This window comes from Pseudorca crassidens, chromosome 13, assembly GCF_039906515.1.
Source record: "Pseudorca crassidens isolate mPseCra1 chromosome 13, mPseCra1.hap1, whole genome shotgun sequence".
Taxonomy (NCBI): domain Eukaryota; kingdom Metazoa; phylum Chordata; class Mammalia; order Artiodactyla; family Delphinidae; genus Pseudorca; species Pseudorca crassidens.
Genome location: NC_090308.1, coordinates 23,156,179 through 23,173,450, shown reverse-complemented (window position 1 = coordinate 23,173,450; position 17,272 = coordinate 23,156,179). Strand labels below are relative to the sequence as shown.

Genomic DNA, 17,272 nt, shown 5'->3' with positions numbered 1-17,272 from the left:
GGGTACAAAAACAAGACCTATATATGCTGTATACATGAGACCCACTTCAGACCTAGGGACACATACAGACTGAGAGTGAGGGGATGGAAAAAGATATTCCATGCAAATGGAAATCAAAAGAAAGCTGGAGTAGCAATTCTCATATCACACAAAATAGACTTTAAAATAAAGACTATTACAAGAGACAAAGACGGACACTACATAATGATCAAGGGATCAATCCAAGAAGATGTAACAATTGTAAATACTTATGCACCCAACATAGGAATACCTCAACACATAAGGCAAATGCTAACAGCCATAAAAGGGGAAATCGACAGGAACACATTAATAGTATAGGGGACTTTAACATCGCACTTTCACCAATGGACAGATCATCCAACATGAAAATAAATAAGGAAACACAAGCTTCAAATGACACATTAAACAAGATGGATTTAACTGATATTTATAGGACATTCCATCCAAAAGCAACAAAATACACTTTCTTCTCAAGTGTTCATGGAACATTCTCCAGGATACACCATATCTTGGGTCACAAATCAAGTCTTGGTAAATTTAAGAAAATTGAAATTGTATCAAGTATCTTTTCCAACCACAACACTATGAGACAAGATATCAATTACAGGAAAAAAAAATTATAAGCACATGAAGGCTAAACAATACACTACTAAATAACCAAGAGATCACTGCAGAAATCAAAGAAGAAATCAAAAAATGCCTAGAAAAAAATGACAATACATGATGACCCAAAACCTATGGGATGCAGCAAAAGCAGTTCTAAGAGGGAAGTTTATAGCAATACAATCCTACCTCAAGAAACAAGAAATATCTCAAATAAACAACTTAACCTTACACCTAAAGCAATTAGAGAAAGAACAACAACAAAAAAAAACAAAAACAAAGTTATCAGAAGGAAAGAAATCATAAAGATCAGATCAGAAATAAATGAAAAATAAATGAAGGAAACAATAGAAAAGATCAATGATATTAAAAGCTGGTTCTTTGAGAAGATAAATAAAATTGATAAACCATTAGCCAGACTCATCAAAGAAAAAAAGAAGAGTCAAATCAACAGAATTAGAAATGAAAATGGAAAAGTAACAACAGACACTGCAGAAATACAAAGGATCATGAGATATTACTACAAGCAACTATATTCCAATAAAATGGACAACCTGGAAGAAATGGACAATTCTTAGAAAAGCACAATCTTCCAAGACTGAACCAGGAAGAAATAGAAAATATAAACAGGTTAATCACAAGCACTGAAATTGAAACTGTGATTAAAAATCCTCCAACGGGGCTTCCCTTGTGGCACAGTTATTGAGAGTCTGCCTGCCGATGCAGGGAACGTGGGTTCGTGCCCCGGTCCGGGAAGATACCACATGCCGTGGAGCGGCTGGGCCCATGAGCCATGGCCGCTGAGCCTGCGCGTCTGGAGCCTGTGCTCCACAACAGGATAGGCTGCAGCAGTGAGAGGCCAGCGTACCGCAAAAAAAAAAAAAAAAGTTAAAAAATTGTCCAACAAACAAAAGCCCAGACCTGATGGTTGCACAGGCGAATTCTATCAAACATTTAGAGAAGAGCTAACACCTATCCTTCTCAAACTCTTCCAAAATATAGCAGAGGGAGGAACACACCCAAACTCATTCTATGAGGCCACCATCACCCTAATACCAAAACCGGACAAGATGTCACTAAAACAGAAAACTACAGGCCAATATCACTGATGACCATAGATGCAAAAATCCTCAACGAAATACTAGCAAACAGAATCCAACAGCACATTAAAAGGATCATACACCATGATCAAGAGGGATTTATCCCAGGAATGCAAGGATTCTTCAATATACACAAATTAATCAATGTGATATACCATACTAACAAATTGAAGGATAAAAACATGATAATTTCAATAGATGCAGAAAAAGCTTTCAACAAAACTCATCACCCATTTATGATAAAAAACCACCACCACCATTGATACAACCACTATGGAGACAGTATGGAGGTTCCTTAAAAAATTAAAAACAGAACTACCATGTGACCCAGCAATCCCACTACTGGGCATATATATACCCAGAGAAAACCATAATTCAAAAAGATACATGCACCCCAATGGTCTTTGCAGTGCTATTTACCGTAGCTAGGACATGGAAACAACCTAAATGTCCATCAACATAGGAATGGATAAAGAAGATGCGGTACATATATAAAATGGAATATTACTCAGCCATAAAAAAGAACAAAATAATGTCATTTGCAGAGACATGGATGGACCTAGAGACTGTCATACAGAGTGAAGTAAGTCAGAAAGAGAAAAATAAATACCGTATACTAACACATACATATGGAATCTAAAAAAAATGGTTCTGATGGACCTAGGGGCAGGACAGGAATAAAGATACAGATGTAGAGAGTGGACTTGAGGACACGGGGAGGGGGAAGGGTAAGCTGGGACGAAGTTAGAGAGTAGCATGGACATATATACACTACCAAATATAAAATAGATAGCTAGTGGGAAGCAGCTGCATAGCACAGGGAGATCAGCTTGGTGCTCTGTGACCACATAGAGGGGTGGGATAGGGAGGGTGGAAGGGAGCCGCAAGAGGGAGGTGATATGGGGATGTATATATATACGTACAGCTGATTCACTTTGTTATACAGCAGAATTAATACAATATTGTAAAGCAATTATACTCCAATAAAGATGTTTAAAGAAAAAAGAGAATAATGCTTGCTGTATCTTATATATTACCAGTTTAAAGAAGTTCTATCCTTAGTTATCTAAGAAAAGTTTCCTTTTTTATAATCATAATACATATTTAATTTTGCCAAATAAATATTCTGCATATTTTGAAGTGATATTATTTTTTCCTCTAGTTTTTTTTTAGTATAGTAAATTCACCTACTGATTTTTCATGAATGTTAATCCAACCTGGAGTTCCTTGTATGAACAACTTGAGTATTATAATGCACTACTTTTTAATAAACTGATGAAATACTTTGTTAATTTTTATGACATTGAATCTATATTCATAAAATTGATTGGCCAATATTTTTCTTTTACTGTCTTTGTCTCATATTAATATCAATAGTCTGCCTGTCCCATAAAATGAGTTTAAAAGTGTTTTTTCTCTTTTATTCCTTGGAAGATTTTGTGTGAAATTATAATTGGTTCCTTTAGTGTTTGAAATAAGACCCCTAAAAAGCTTTCAGGAAGTGAGTGATGATTCATTTCTAGAGAAATTTTTAATAACTGATTGAATTGTTTAAAGGATTATTGAACAATCCAATTTTTTATTTCCTCTTGAATAAGTTTTGGTAAATTTTATTTTTCCTGAGAATTTAATTAGTTCTGTTTGCTATTAAAATTAATTGGCACAATGTATTGTAACACCCTATTATTATATGTTTACTCTTTGTTGCTTTTAAAATCTATACACCCTTTTATACTCCTAATAAATCTTTTGTTCTTGCTTTTTGTTATTAATTTTGCTAGGGTTTTGACTATATTTTTCCTTATTAAATAATGAAAATAATGTTGCCTTTGTTAATCATTATTATATGGTTTTCATTCTGTTACCTTACTTTTTGTTCTTATCTTTAGTGGCCTACTTGATTTGAATTATTCTAAATCCTTAATGTTGTTGCTTAGCTCACCAGTTCTGAGCTTTCCTGCATTCTCTACGTTTTTACCTAGTATTTTTATTTTGCTCAACTCAATATTTTCCGATTTTTATTATGCTTTCTTCTTTGGTCCATGCGTTTATCTTTATTACAGTATAATATTTCTGAAGTGCTCAACTCTTAAATGGATGGATATTAAAAAATTTAAATTTACAAATTTAAATGTTCATTTGACTACCATTTAGATCAATATGTAAATAATTTGCAGTCCCCCAGAAGCTTCCCAGATACCTCTCCCCCAGTCGCTCAGCCCCAAACCTCTCCCGACTCTAATATCTAATTTTTTTGATCTGACATTATTTGCTTATCATTTTACCTGTGAAATTCATCCAAGCTGTGTGTAGCAGTAGTTCACACAGCTACAACTTCTTGTAGCTGTATAGTTTCCCATTGTAAGAAGGTGCCACAATTTTCTTGTTGATAAATATTTGGATTATTTCTAGTTTTTTGGTTCTTAGGTATAAAGCTTTTATGAACACCCTCATGTATTTCTTTGATAAACATGCACTCTTTTCTTCTTGGGAATATAACTCTAAATAGGAATGAAGTTTTGGAATTTTTAGAACATATTATATATATATATAGTGCTCAGAATATACATTCTATATGTTGTCAAAACTATTTGGCATTGTTGATGCTAGTTTTCTGGACTGTTACATTATCCAGTATTTGGTGTTCCTTGGGTGCTCTTCAATTTTGTATACTCTCTGATTGGTGAATGCTATTAGTTCAGCCTTGGTAAATATGACGTTGAAGTCTCCTATATCATTTCTGATTATTTTCATCAATTTCACCTATCAATTTCTAGGATATGTATTTAAAAGCACCCACTAAATTAGTAGATTTGGTGTCATTTCCTTGAATTTCTGGCAAATTGTGCTTTAAATATTATCAGGTTATATCATTAGCAGCCTCCACATTTAGAACTGTCAAAATTACTTGTGAATTATAGAGTGATCCTTTTTATCTTCAGTCATCACAGTTTTACTTGTGTGATTTTTTAATCTGATATTGATTTACCTACAGCAGCATCTTTTACTTAGTTTTTGCTTGATATACATCTTTCTAACTTTTGAAGTTATATTTTTTATACACTTTAGGGTTGTCTTTTGAAATAAAGACGTCATCTTTTGAAATAAAAGTTACATTTAGAGTACATTTATAGATTACATATTTATATCACTCTGAACTTCGTTTTTGAAAAAATTTATTTCATTTTCATTTATTTGATTTCAGTATGTTTGCATTTAAATCTATTTTAGCAGCCATTCCCAATCTTTTTTACCCAGGAGAGAACTTTGAAAAAGTTTACATGTCTCAAAGGACTCCTGCATAAAAATTATTATATCTTCACATATTATTTAGCATAATTAATAAATTATAGATATAATAATCCAATAATAGTTGTCTATTATTTTCGAATAGAGAGTAATATTTTTTCTCTAGCTCTGTTTCTTTATCATGACACTATTTTTGTATGATTTTTTTCCTTCCTACTACTATAGAAAATAATGTAGATAGTATATACTCCAGTTTTTCTTCCTTTTTAAAACGCTTAACTTCTTACTTATCTTTTAACCTAATCCAAGTTGGCCTAAAAGATTTGCCATAAATTTCTACTATTTAGAATTTGAATAAGGTTATGTACTCTAAGATTTGTACAAGAGTTTTCCTTCTTTCTCTCCCCTTCTTAAAGTTAAACATGATTTTTCAACCAAACTTTCTTAAAAAACAAAAAAGGAAGTATTAAAATTAGGGTACCTTTTTTTGACATTAATTTCTTTCCTTTTCAAATATTTTATAACTCATAAAACAAATATTTAAATAACTATTTTAATTTGATATTATTTGAGGTTACTACAATATGAAATGGGTTCACATGATTGAATGGTAAAACTACTAAAACCATAAACCAAAGCCATATGACTAAAATTATAGCATAAGATATAATTTAATATGTGTTTGGAAAAAAACATTTTCTAAGTGAAATGATTGGACTCAATATATCAATTATAAAACTATTATGCACATTTGTTGGTTACATGATCTTTTTAATAATTCTATATACACATAAAAGTTATTTTGAACTCAGATATAAAGAATGGTATTAAGTATAAAATGTGTATAAAATGTTTGCTTGCTTTTTTGCTGCACAGTTACTCATAGTGATTCAAACTTAAAATGAACACGTACAATTTTAATTTTTAACTGAAATGAGACAATTTCTGTCCTCACACTCAATGACTGTTAAACAAGCAGAAATTTGAAGATACATGCAAGAAGTTAAAAACTTCCTCAACAAATGAAGGTAGTCAAAGATACAAACTTCCAGCTATAAGATAAATAAGTAGTAGGGACGTAATACACAACATGCTAAAAATAATTAACACTGCTGTGTGTTGTATATGAACGTTGTTAAGAGAGTAATCCTAAGAGTTCTCATCATAAGGAAACAATGCCTTTTTTCTTTTTCTTTAATTTTGTAGCTATATGAGTTGCTCAATGTTCACTAAACTTACCTTTGTCATCATTCCATGATTTAAGTCAAATCATTATTCTGTACACCTTAAATGTATACAGTGCTGCATGTCAATTATAACTTAGTAAAACTGGAAGGAAAAAAACGCATCAGAATGTTCAATGCTTTCTTCTGACATGAAGGATCTTCTTTCACAGATATATAAAACTTGTCTAGAGGCAGATTTATAATAATATTGAGTGTCTGATCAGACTGCAAATCACAAAATACTTCCTCTTCTTTCAAAGTCAAGTTCTCAGGCTGAACAGAAATGACAGTGAAATGGTCTATCACTGTGTCATATATTTGAGTTGAGAGGAAGAAAAAATCCTGTTCAGTGTTGCACTGTAGTTCTCCAGATATTTTTCACTAAGATTTGGGCCTTGCTCCTATTTTTTCTCACTCCGAATCCAAGCAGCAGTGGAAATATTTCAATATTTCCCTTTGTAACATGACTTTGTAAATATATGATTTTTCTAAATATATGTTTCCCAATTTTAAATACAAAAATCTTATCATTTGCAGTAAAACGATTTGCTCTGGGAATTGTTAAATTGGATCATGTGATGAAAAATGTCTGCCAGTTAGGCTCATTTCTGCAGCCATTTTTCATCTTCTAAGGACTCAGCAAAGTCTGCCCTACAATTTTCTTGAAAGTGTTCCTATAATTTCCCTTCCAGTTCAAAATCCTGTTGGGAACTCTTTCTCCATTAAACCACAGATTCCCTTGTGTAAAGGAAGTGTGTGTATATGTTTTTTGCCCAGGTTTTTTTGTTTTTGTTTTTGTTTTATGCAGGTTTTAAATATTTTTGAGCGAGTTGTTCTTGGTTAATAAAATTGACCATTTTTTTCATGGCATAATTCTACTTATTTCATTTTCATGAGTATTTTTTTAACCTCAGAACTCTGTGAACAAAGCATAGTTTTATGGCAATACTGGGACTCTGGTTTTATTAGAGAGGTGAAATCTTCCAAGAGCCAATCATTGACATGGTACCTCAGTGCATAGGCCAATCTAATTCCTCCCAGACAGAACTTCTGTTCGAGATATGAAAATCAAACATCAAGGACATGTAGGCTTTTGCTTGTTTTAGACCACTTTTGCACAGGGAAAGTTACTATAAAATTCATCACCATTTACAAATATTACAAATGCTACAGAATGGCATTTATTGGTGAAATCTGTTGATTCATCAACCTGAATAGTGAAGCCCTTGTTTTCTAGTTTATTATACAAAACCTTTACAACATCTTGTGACATATCATCAATACGCTGATGATCACAGTCCTTTTCAAATTTTCATCCAGCGTCTTGTCTCACCAATTTCCTCACTATAATTTTACATGCTGGCATTATCAGACTTTTGCCAACCATGTGACTTATATATTCTGGACAATATTCTCTGCTGCTAAATAACTTGGTTCCTTTCTGCAGGATGGAAGTTTTTAACAAAAACTTTATTTTCAGATTCTAAAAGCCATATATAGTTGACCCTTGAACAATACGGGTTTGAATTGTGTGGGTCCACTTATACATGGATTTTTTTTCAATAAATATAGTACATATATTTTCACTTTACAGACCTTTAAATTAACTAAGTGTGGGGGAAAGTTTGTGTTTGATTAGAGATCCCATTATGTGAAATCAAAAGAACTAGTGTTTAAGTCCTGTTTCTGTGAAAACTCTTTCAGCTTCCTGCCCTTGGGTGAGTCATTTATCACTTCCTCTGTTTTTGAGGCAGAGATAGCAGTTCACAGATTCTTGACTGTGCAGCAGTTGGTGCCCCTAACCTTCACATTGTTCAAGAATCAACTGTAAAATAATCAGTAACATTATTTGTCAAATGACTGTGATTTATAAATAAGTTTCTTTAATTTTTCTGGCAATATTATTGCATTTTAAGTTGCCATAGAAGACATAAAGAAATTGCCAAGTTGGACTGTCAGCCCATGTAAAACCCACTGATACAAAGCTTTCATGGTCTCTTTGCACACTGACATATGATTCTGAAGTTTGTAATTCTTTATCACTAACCTGATCAGAATTGTCCATTGGTCCAGGGCTTGACTCCTCCTCTCCATTCCATACCTCATCTTTACAGAGCTCCACACTGGATCATCAGACATATCTGTAAAACAAAAGAGCTAATAAAATACAAAATAAAAGAGCATGATACATGGCTAAATAAATGAGAACATTGGGAAAAAATAAAGCACAATATAATTTACTTCTAACTTATAATTGAAGTTTTGTAATGTTCTTCAGGAGAGGATTTGCATTTGTTTCAACCAATTGAATTTCTTATTAACCTGAGACCACTTGAATTTAAATTCTCCCCTCAAAGATTTTTTGACACATAGGTGGTGTTACTGTTAATGCTGTTACTTGTGGCATATTATACTTTCTAAAGATGGCCACAACTTCATAGTGCATTTTGTTGTAATACCTAGCTGATGATAATGATTATGTCATTTGTTCCTTTTACCCAAAACCAACGATGAGAAAGGCAAATTTCCTTGCTATTACTTCTGAAAAGTAGGGGTCTATTTTCTATTCCACCACTGTTCTTTGAGACCTAATCTTTATGGAGATGTCTCTTATCTGATGCTTCTCATTGATTGGTCGTAAGCTATATTACATGTAGTCTGCAAAGAGGAAGAACTGGATCTCCATCTTTTCATAAAAACAGCTGAAGACAAAAATGTTCTTCTCTTCATTTTTGAAGTTTCAAAATATTTTTGATGTTTATGGATTTCTTGCTTTCTCATTACCCCAGTGACACATTAAAATCTTGGTTTTTGTTCATTTTGTTTTCAACATTTCTGTTATTTTAGTAGTACAGAGTCATCACCATCTTGCCTCTAGGGATGTTAATTCAAAATGCTCTTTCCACAGAGCAAACATTTTAGTGCTGCTTCCATGTTTGAAACTGTTCTGTTGATGACACTGCTCTTAAACTACAAACGCTGTTACATGCATCACCAAGTATGCTGTGATCTGGTCCCTCCTCGCCTCTCTTGTCTCATTATTTTCTCCCAACTCCCTTCACCACCACTCATTCTGTTCCAGCTTTTTAGACATTTTTTTTTTAAGTGTGGCTGTCACTGCCTTATTTCTCTTTTCCTTAGTCCTTAGCTGACTCACTCCTACATCAGCACAAAGTGTTTGCTGGGTATAATTTTGCTGAAAAACGCTTGTCTAGTAGCTCCCCTTCATCCTTCCTCACCCACTTCTGTCCACTTGTCCTATAAGCTTCCCCTCCTAGAGAAAACAGCCAAACTGCATCATATCCAGTTTGTTATTTAACTGTCTCCCCTTGAGGATGAAGTCATTGAATATTTATTCATCATTTTCCCCTAGATCCCAGCACAAGGTCATAAATATAGAAGGAACTGAGGGTGTGTGGCACAAATAAATGAAAGTATGTTAATAGTTTATTACTCATCATGGTCCAAAGAATAGGCATGTGTGTTTATGTGGATGTGGATGTGTGTATGTGTTTGTATGTATGTGTATGTGATGGTTAAGCTAAAATTGTTGCTCGTGTAAAAGAATTTAAATAATTTAAAAGGCATTTCCCTGTCGTCATGATTTATACTGAAATTCTTTAAGTTATCTTTTTCTGGCTTGTCATTTAAACACTTTATTCTGTTTCTTGATATAAACTTATCATTACTTCTAATCTACTTGCTCTATATCAAATTTTTACAGTAGCCCTATCATTGTCATTAATTTAGCCAACATATATATATGTTCCATGTTGTATGCCTGTTGCTTTTAATCTTTAGGGCCAACAATTGTAGTATGTCCATGTTCACATTATACAACCATAACTGTCACATTGAACAAACATAACTCATTTGTATACAGTCATGAAATTGTTTTCCTCACTCTTGCCTGGAAATCTACTACATCACTTCTCTCTTCTCTGGGAGAAATTTTACACAGTGCCCATAACATTTTCCAGTTATTCTGAAACAATTTTTACAGACATCTCCATTCTTACTCATTTTGGTAATCAAATTGCCTTTTGCTAGTTGCATTTTCTCCCCTCCCATGACATAAGTCTTTGTCAGGCTAGAAACTTAGTGAGAAAAAGGGATGCTGTCATCTGTCAGTTTCCTCTCCTTTTCCTAATCTTGTGCTAATATTGTTGTTGCTACTGTTGCTCTTCTTGGTCCTCAGTCCCCAGTGCCCACACCAACCACCAACATTACCCAGAGTCCTCTGAGAGACAAGAGACAGGAGTGGGGGAAGACAAGTCAGAGATACCATAGTAAATGTGCTTTGAACACCAAGAACATTAAATCTCTATGTCCATTAGGAAATGTTGTGGTGTAGGGAATACGAACAGTGTAGAGACACGGGAAAGAGATTTTCTTGTGGAAAATTGTATTTACATGTGACATATCTTTTGCCTAAATTTGGCAGAAAGGGGTTTTCATTAAAAATCGCTACTACTCTCTCCTTCTTGTCTTTGCTTTGCTCTGACTATGGGCTTCATTGTCAGAAAAGCTGTTCCCCTCTGCAACTCCTATATCTCTCACACACAAAAAATTTACCATCAAAGATAAACTCAGACATGCTCTACTTGGTCTCAAGTCCAAAACTTATAGCCTAGCTGTATTTGCATAGTACTAGATGTAAATTCCAGGAGCAATAAGCTGTGAAGAGGGAAATATATTTTTGAAATGTAGCTTCAATTTCAACACATATTTGGAAAGAAGTGTTAAAGCACAAGAGAATTGGATGGGTGTGTTAGGAGTTTTTGGCAAATGAGTCAATATCTAACCACTGCATGGAGGTGGAAGTAAAAAGAAAAAGATTTCTTTTGGAAAAAACTACCACATTTGGGGGTAGAAATTTGTTGTTTTTATTTGCTTTGGATGAAACTTATAGAAAAAAATACAATATGCAATGGCTCTAAGAGGACTAAATCTTTACAAAGCATGATTATATTGAAATAAGTAACAGATCTTAGTCATTGGAAACAAATATTTTGATTTTAAAATGTTCTAAGACGATTTTGATTGAAACCCTCAGAGACCCCTAGGCAATGCCTAAACAATAAGCTATTTGTATCTGTTTAGAGTTTGTGAAGCTTCCAGCATCAGTGGACTTAGTAACTTAATATTTCATTAAGGACAGGTTTTTCCCTCTGCTTGCTCCAGCCTTGACGTTGGCTTCTTCTCAAGGTGGTGGCAATTGGGAGGCAGTTATTCTGTAAAATGCAGCAGTGATCCAGAGGAAGCTAAGGGATTATTTTTACTATGGTTCTGATGTAGATATGAGAAATAATTTTCAAGAAAATCTCTTACATGCCTTTGGCCAGAATTTGTTTCTATGTCTATTTCTGATCATGCAGTAGCAAAGCGATACCATTGATACTATTATGTTGCCCAAACTCTTACTGTCTGAAGTTAAAGGGCATTGATGAATCAAATTTAATATATGATATTAAAATTAGATCTTTGGATTTCAGGCTCTGAATCTTATTTTTTGAATTCTTGTTTGAAAGAGAAAATAAGAATTAATTTATTAAACACATATTCGAATAACATCTTTAAAAAGTCTTCTCATCATTGTTTTCACTGATTTCATTATGAGATTTTACTTCTGTTATGAAATAAGAGTTACCTTTAATACTGATGTAACAATAATAAACAACTGCCATTTCCCAAAGTTTTACAACCTAGACGTTGCTTTATGTGGTTTAGTCACTCTCAAAGATCTTTCTTGGAACAAACATAGTAAATATTCCAATAAACTATCATAAATAAATTAAGCATTTACATAAAGTTAAATTCATAAAATTCATAAAATCATAAAAAGCCAAATAAATTCTAATATTAAAATGTAAGTCATCTAAAATTCTAATTGAATACTTAATCTATGAACCATTTACAAATAGCCAAAATTATAAAATGCTTCCTCTTTACCATTAAAACAAATTCACTTATGACTTAGGAGGAAATTTATATCTAAATAAACTAAAATGAAAATACCACAAGTTTCATGAGTGGGCTATCTAAACTGCTTTGCTGCCCATAGGATATTTGTGAGAAGGAAAAAAGTTAGCATTTGTTGGTTCACCCTTGAACATTTTATGTGAAAACTTGGTTATCATTATAAAGCTGAATGATTACCAAATATGAGTTTTTACCATATTACAACTATATAGTAAATAGTGGAAACAGTGTCTATTATTCTGGCAATTTGCTTGTTTTAATTCAAAATTCATAATTTCAAGTGAACAAATATATTGGCTAGTTTAGTTCTACTGCCCACCTTTATATCCATCTCAAGCTGATAAGGGATACATCCAAATTTAAAAAAAAAATGTTAAACTCAAGAAGGCCCCCAAGGATTAAACCGTAAAATGCATTTGCATTTAACAGTAAATAAGAAAAAAATTCAAAAGCGTATAGCTTATATAGAGTCCTGTAATACATTCTGCTTCTTATTATTTTATACTACCTAATGGAGGTAAACAATCCACAGGTGTAAGAATAGCCAGGAGATGGTCATTGGCCTGCACCTAACACTCAGGAAGGTGGAAATGTGTCTTATGCTTAGATGATTTTGCAGAATCTACTTTTCTACCAATCTGTTTCCTTAACATTTTTAGCTTTAAATTTCCCAGTATAGCTAAAGCGTATTTTAATAGAGCAGAATGCATCTGTTCCATGTGCCTCAAGGATCAGAATTAGAATGTGTTCCTCTTTATCAAATAGTAGAGAGGTGTTTGAATGCTTTTGGAGTCAAAATTTTCTGAACATGAAACTTGACCTGAATTATACAACACCAGAGGAAAAAGAAAACAGGATTTGAACCAGCCATTAAGGATTGTCCTGGAAGCATTTGAAACTCAGGCATTAACTCAATCTTAAAATGAGTTGGGAAGTACAAGATTAAGTCAATGGCAAACAAAACACTATTAAGGCAACACTAGATGGAGTTGTTATTTTTGCAAGGTGGTAGGGAACTGAGAATGAGAAATCATATACAGTTGATTCTCATTATTCAAGGCAGTTTTGTTCTTTGAAGTCGTGAACAATGAATTAGTGAATACTGAACCATTGCTCAAGTGAAAATACAGGGTTAGGTTCCTGGAGCCTCGGGTCAAAATATTTTCATCAACTATTAAGTACAAGTTTTTGTTTTATGAGTGTCTCTGTTTAAAGACACATTACTTATGTATATTGCTGATTCATTAACACTGAACTCAGAGTCAACAATACTAAAAGTCAGGCCTCAATGAAGCTTATTGAACACACATATTTTCTCCATAAGTCATATTCTTTCTTGCCTTATTTTGCTTAGGAATAAAATAGAGCACTTTGGCACTGTGATTAGGGATCATTTAAGCAGCAAAATCACCAACAAAAAGCCCCCAAATGCAGAAAAACAAGTCACCACTTAAACCGTGAAAGGACACTTGTTTATAGTATGAGAGCTGCAACGAGAAGAGAAGGCAAAGCATCTGTGTTTGACCTCAGCTGGGAATGAGTGTGTCGGGCAACTCAAATTTTTGCCACTCTGCATGTGTCTGTTATCCACAAAATTGATTTTGGAGTTACAAATAAATACCACCAAAGAGACAAATTCACAAATATGGAATTCGCAAGTAATGAGGATACACTGAACCTGAAACAGAGGTTAAAAAAATGGTCATAATTTGAACTTCTAAAAACAATCTGGATTTCAAACTAATTACTACTGCCAAGAATTGACATGTAAACTACTTATTCTACAGCAACAACCCTGGAAAACAAATCACTCTGTGTATTACTCTAATTATATAACCTCAAATCCCTATGAGGTGCTTAGCCCTGGTGACTTGGGCTTTCCATTGGTTCTCAGATTTTAACATGCATCAAATTCACCCAGGGGGCTTGTGGAAACACAGATTGTGGCACCTCACTCCCAGGTTGGGGAGGGGTCTGAGAATTGGCAGTTGCCAGGTATGGTGTTGTCCTGGAACCATACTCTGAGCACTGATGGACTAGATGAAGTATGAGTCAGGAAGACTCTTTCTAACCTTCTAACCTGGGTAAATATTCACAGCTGAGACTCAGAAAAGACTGCATGGACCTCCTTGGCCCCTTTCCCCTAGCTTCACCCCTCTCATGAGATTGTGTTGTTTTCATGTCAAATATAGAAAAGTTAAATAAAAATAAAGGAAAGGTCTGCCAAAGAAAGAGGAATTTTATCTGTTTTGGAGCAGAATCCATTATTTCTAGGTATTGTCAGTACATGGGATTTGTGTCGCTTGAAATGTGGTCCTATTTTACTACACCAGATTCATGATGGTGCCGAGAATAAATCCTAAAAGGAAAAGGAAAGGAAATTGCAAAATGGCTAAACAGTGGGAAATCATAGCTGAAGCAAAAAAAATTAATATGCCCATGAATTCAAGAGATGTTGTTCTCAAACACATTGACATTTCTAATCCTAAATATTCTAACACCATGTTCTCATCATTTTTTTTGGGGGGGGGAGTGGGATGGAACTGATGGAGCAGTTCTCAAAATCAAGTAAACAAGTGGGTACACAATTTATTAATTATACTGTCTAATTCTAGCTTGGAAAAATCAATAAGTTATTTTAAAATATTCCTACCAAGAACCCATAAGTGAAGACAATGTCTATACTGAAATTTTAAGAGAACAAGAAAATGGTATATGTAACACCTCTTTTTGTGGTGTGACTCATTGCCAGCTATATAATTTGGTAAAAATGATGATTTTCTAGTAAGATTCTGTCTATAAAGCAAAATCAAATTTTCAGTTTATCAATAAAAGCATTTGATAATATGCCTACAAATCTAATACTAACAAAGAAAATTACTCTACAGGTATTTTGTCCTTTGAGCTATGTAACCATCAGGGCTAGCAAAATGTTTTAAAATTAAGCTTCAGGAACATAAAGACAAATCTCTAAAACATTTTTTAAAACTGATGTTTAAAATCTAATTGTAAAAAAAAAAAACTGGCTAAAAAATGGTAAAGGATTTTATTAGATATTTCTCCAAACAAGACATATAAATGGCCAATAAGCCCATGAGGAGATGCTCAACATCACTAATCATTAGGAAAATGCAAATCAAATCAAATCCATAATGAGATACCACCTCACAAACATTAGGATAGCAGGTATTAAAAAAAAAACAGAAAATAACAAGTGTTGACAAAGGTATGGGGATATGGAATTCTTGTGTTCTATTGGTGAGAATGTAAAATGGTGCAGCCACTATGGAAAACAGTACAATGATTCCTCAAATAATTAAAGTATAATCACCATATTCCATTTCTGGGTATATATGAAAAAGAATTGAAAGCAGGATATCAAAGAGACATTTATACACCCATGTTCATAGTAGCATTATTCACAAGAGCCAAAAAGTGGAAGCAATCCAAATGTCCACTGATGGGTGAATGGATACACAAAATTGTTATATACATACAATGGAATATTATTCAGCCTTAAAAAGGGAAGGACATTCTGAAACATGCTACAACAACCAATCACAAAAAGACAAATACTGTATGAGTCTATTTATTTAAGGTACATAGAATAGTCAAATTCATTGAGACAGAAAGCAGAATAGTGGTTGATAGGAGCTGGGGGGAAGAGGAAATGGAAAGTTATTGTTTAATGAGTATAGGATTTCAGTATTTCAAGATGAAAAAAAGTCTGAAGATTGGCTGCACAACAATATAAATGTATTTAAAACTACTGAATTATACACTTAAAAATTAATATGGTAATTTTTGTTATGTGTGTATTTTACCAGAATTTAAAAGAAATAAAAATCTAATGGTAATGCAGTATTTGTAGAGTGTCACTAAATATAATGATGTGTTTAAAGCTCTCTTTCGTGGATTTTTTTCCCACAATAATGATAGGCAAAAAGAGATATACCATTCAAGAAACACTTGCTCCTCTTTCCTGATAAAAATGACTGATACAATACAGAGTAAACAATTTGGCCACAAATGGAAATGAATTCTCATGTCAGCAAACATTATTGAAATTTACATGAAAAGCAATGCTGACAATAGGAAAAAAATATATACAGTATGATTAAAGTATGGATTTTTAAATACTTCAGTTTGTGATATAAAATAGTTTTTCCTTCAATTATGAAATATACAAGAAATTATTTTCTTTGTTGACCAATTAAGTAAAAATGTACCCAAGAAAATATATTTTCAACATATTCTCAATGTATGCTCTCTATATAGTAGAGTAAATATGTATATGTATAATCCCTAATGGAATGTGTATTTGGCTTCATTTATTTTATTATTTGAGATAAGATTAGCCAAATAGCACCACATATAAAATTTTTTCACAGTATATTTTATAAGGAAGCATTTGCAATAAAACTCGAAGCCAGAAGTTCACAAAGTGCTACCTGATTTTATCAAGGTATTAAATTCTTTAAAAAATAGATCCTCAACATATAAGTGAATCATTATACTTTATGAGGAAATGGAGAGACACCAAGAAAATCTTTCAAAGAGGTTCTCTGGTTATCATGTCAAAGTGCTTAAAAGAGTTGTCAAGCTTAAAGATTTTGTAAAGTCTTTTTTGGTGTTTCAAATAGACTAAAATTTTTGGAATTGACAAGTGACCAAATGTTTGCTGTAACTCATAATCATTGTAATCATTTAGCCATCACTGTCACTGTCCTAGAGTCTAGAATTTGTTTCCAACACATTCTGGGAATTGAGGAACAAATATATCCCTGAAGGGAAATGGAAATCTCAAGGTGTGGTTTTGATTAGCTGCTTCTGGTGAATTTGCTTGGGGTGTTTTCCCATCAGACCAGTCTGAAGTATTTCATATGACCCTTCTATTAGAATTAAGAACATAGAACCTAAAACAGCATGCATTTAGGTACCACCTCTACATGTACTATATGCAGGCAAGTTAAATTACATGCTTTTATCTCAATTTCTTCACCTGCAAATTGTGGATAATAAATTTTACTATTTAATAATTAGAAGAGTGCCTGGTGCAGATAACATTCAATAGCTAACCAAAGCTTTATT

At 33.2% G+C, this 17,272-nt stretch overlaps 1 long non-coding RNA gene across 1 annotated transcript in view; it reads right to left on the bottom strand.

The window, feature by feature from the left end:
* Window positions 1-17,272, bottom strand: part of LOC137204956 (uncharacterized) — a 68,943-nt gene that overhangs the window by 41,818 nt on the left and 9,853 nt on the right. The window contains exon 2 of the long non-coding RNA XR_010933928.1: window positions 8,247-8,340. This is a non-coding gene — a long non-coding RNA (uncharacterized lncRNA). The remainder of the gene's footprint in view (window positions 1-8,246; window positions 8,341-17,272) is intronic.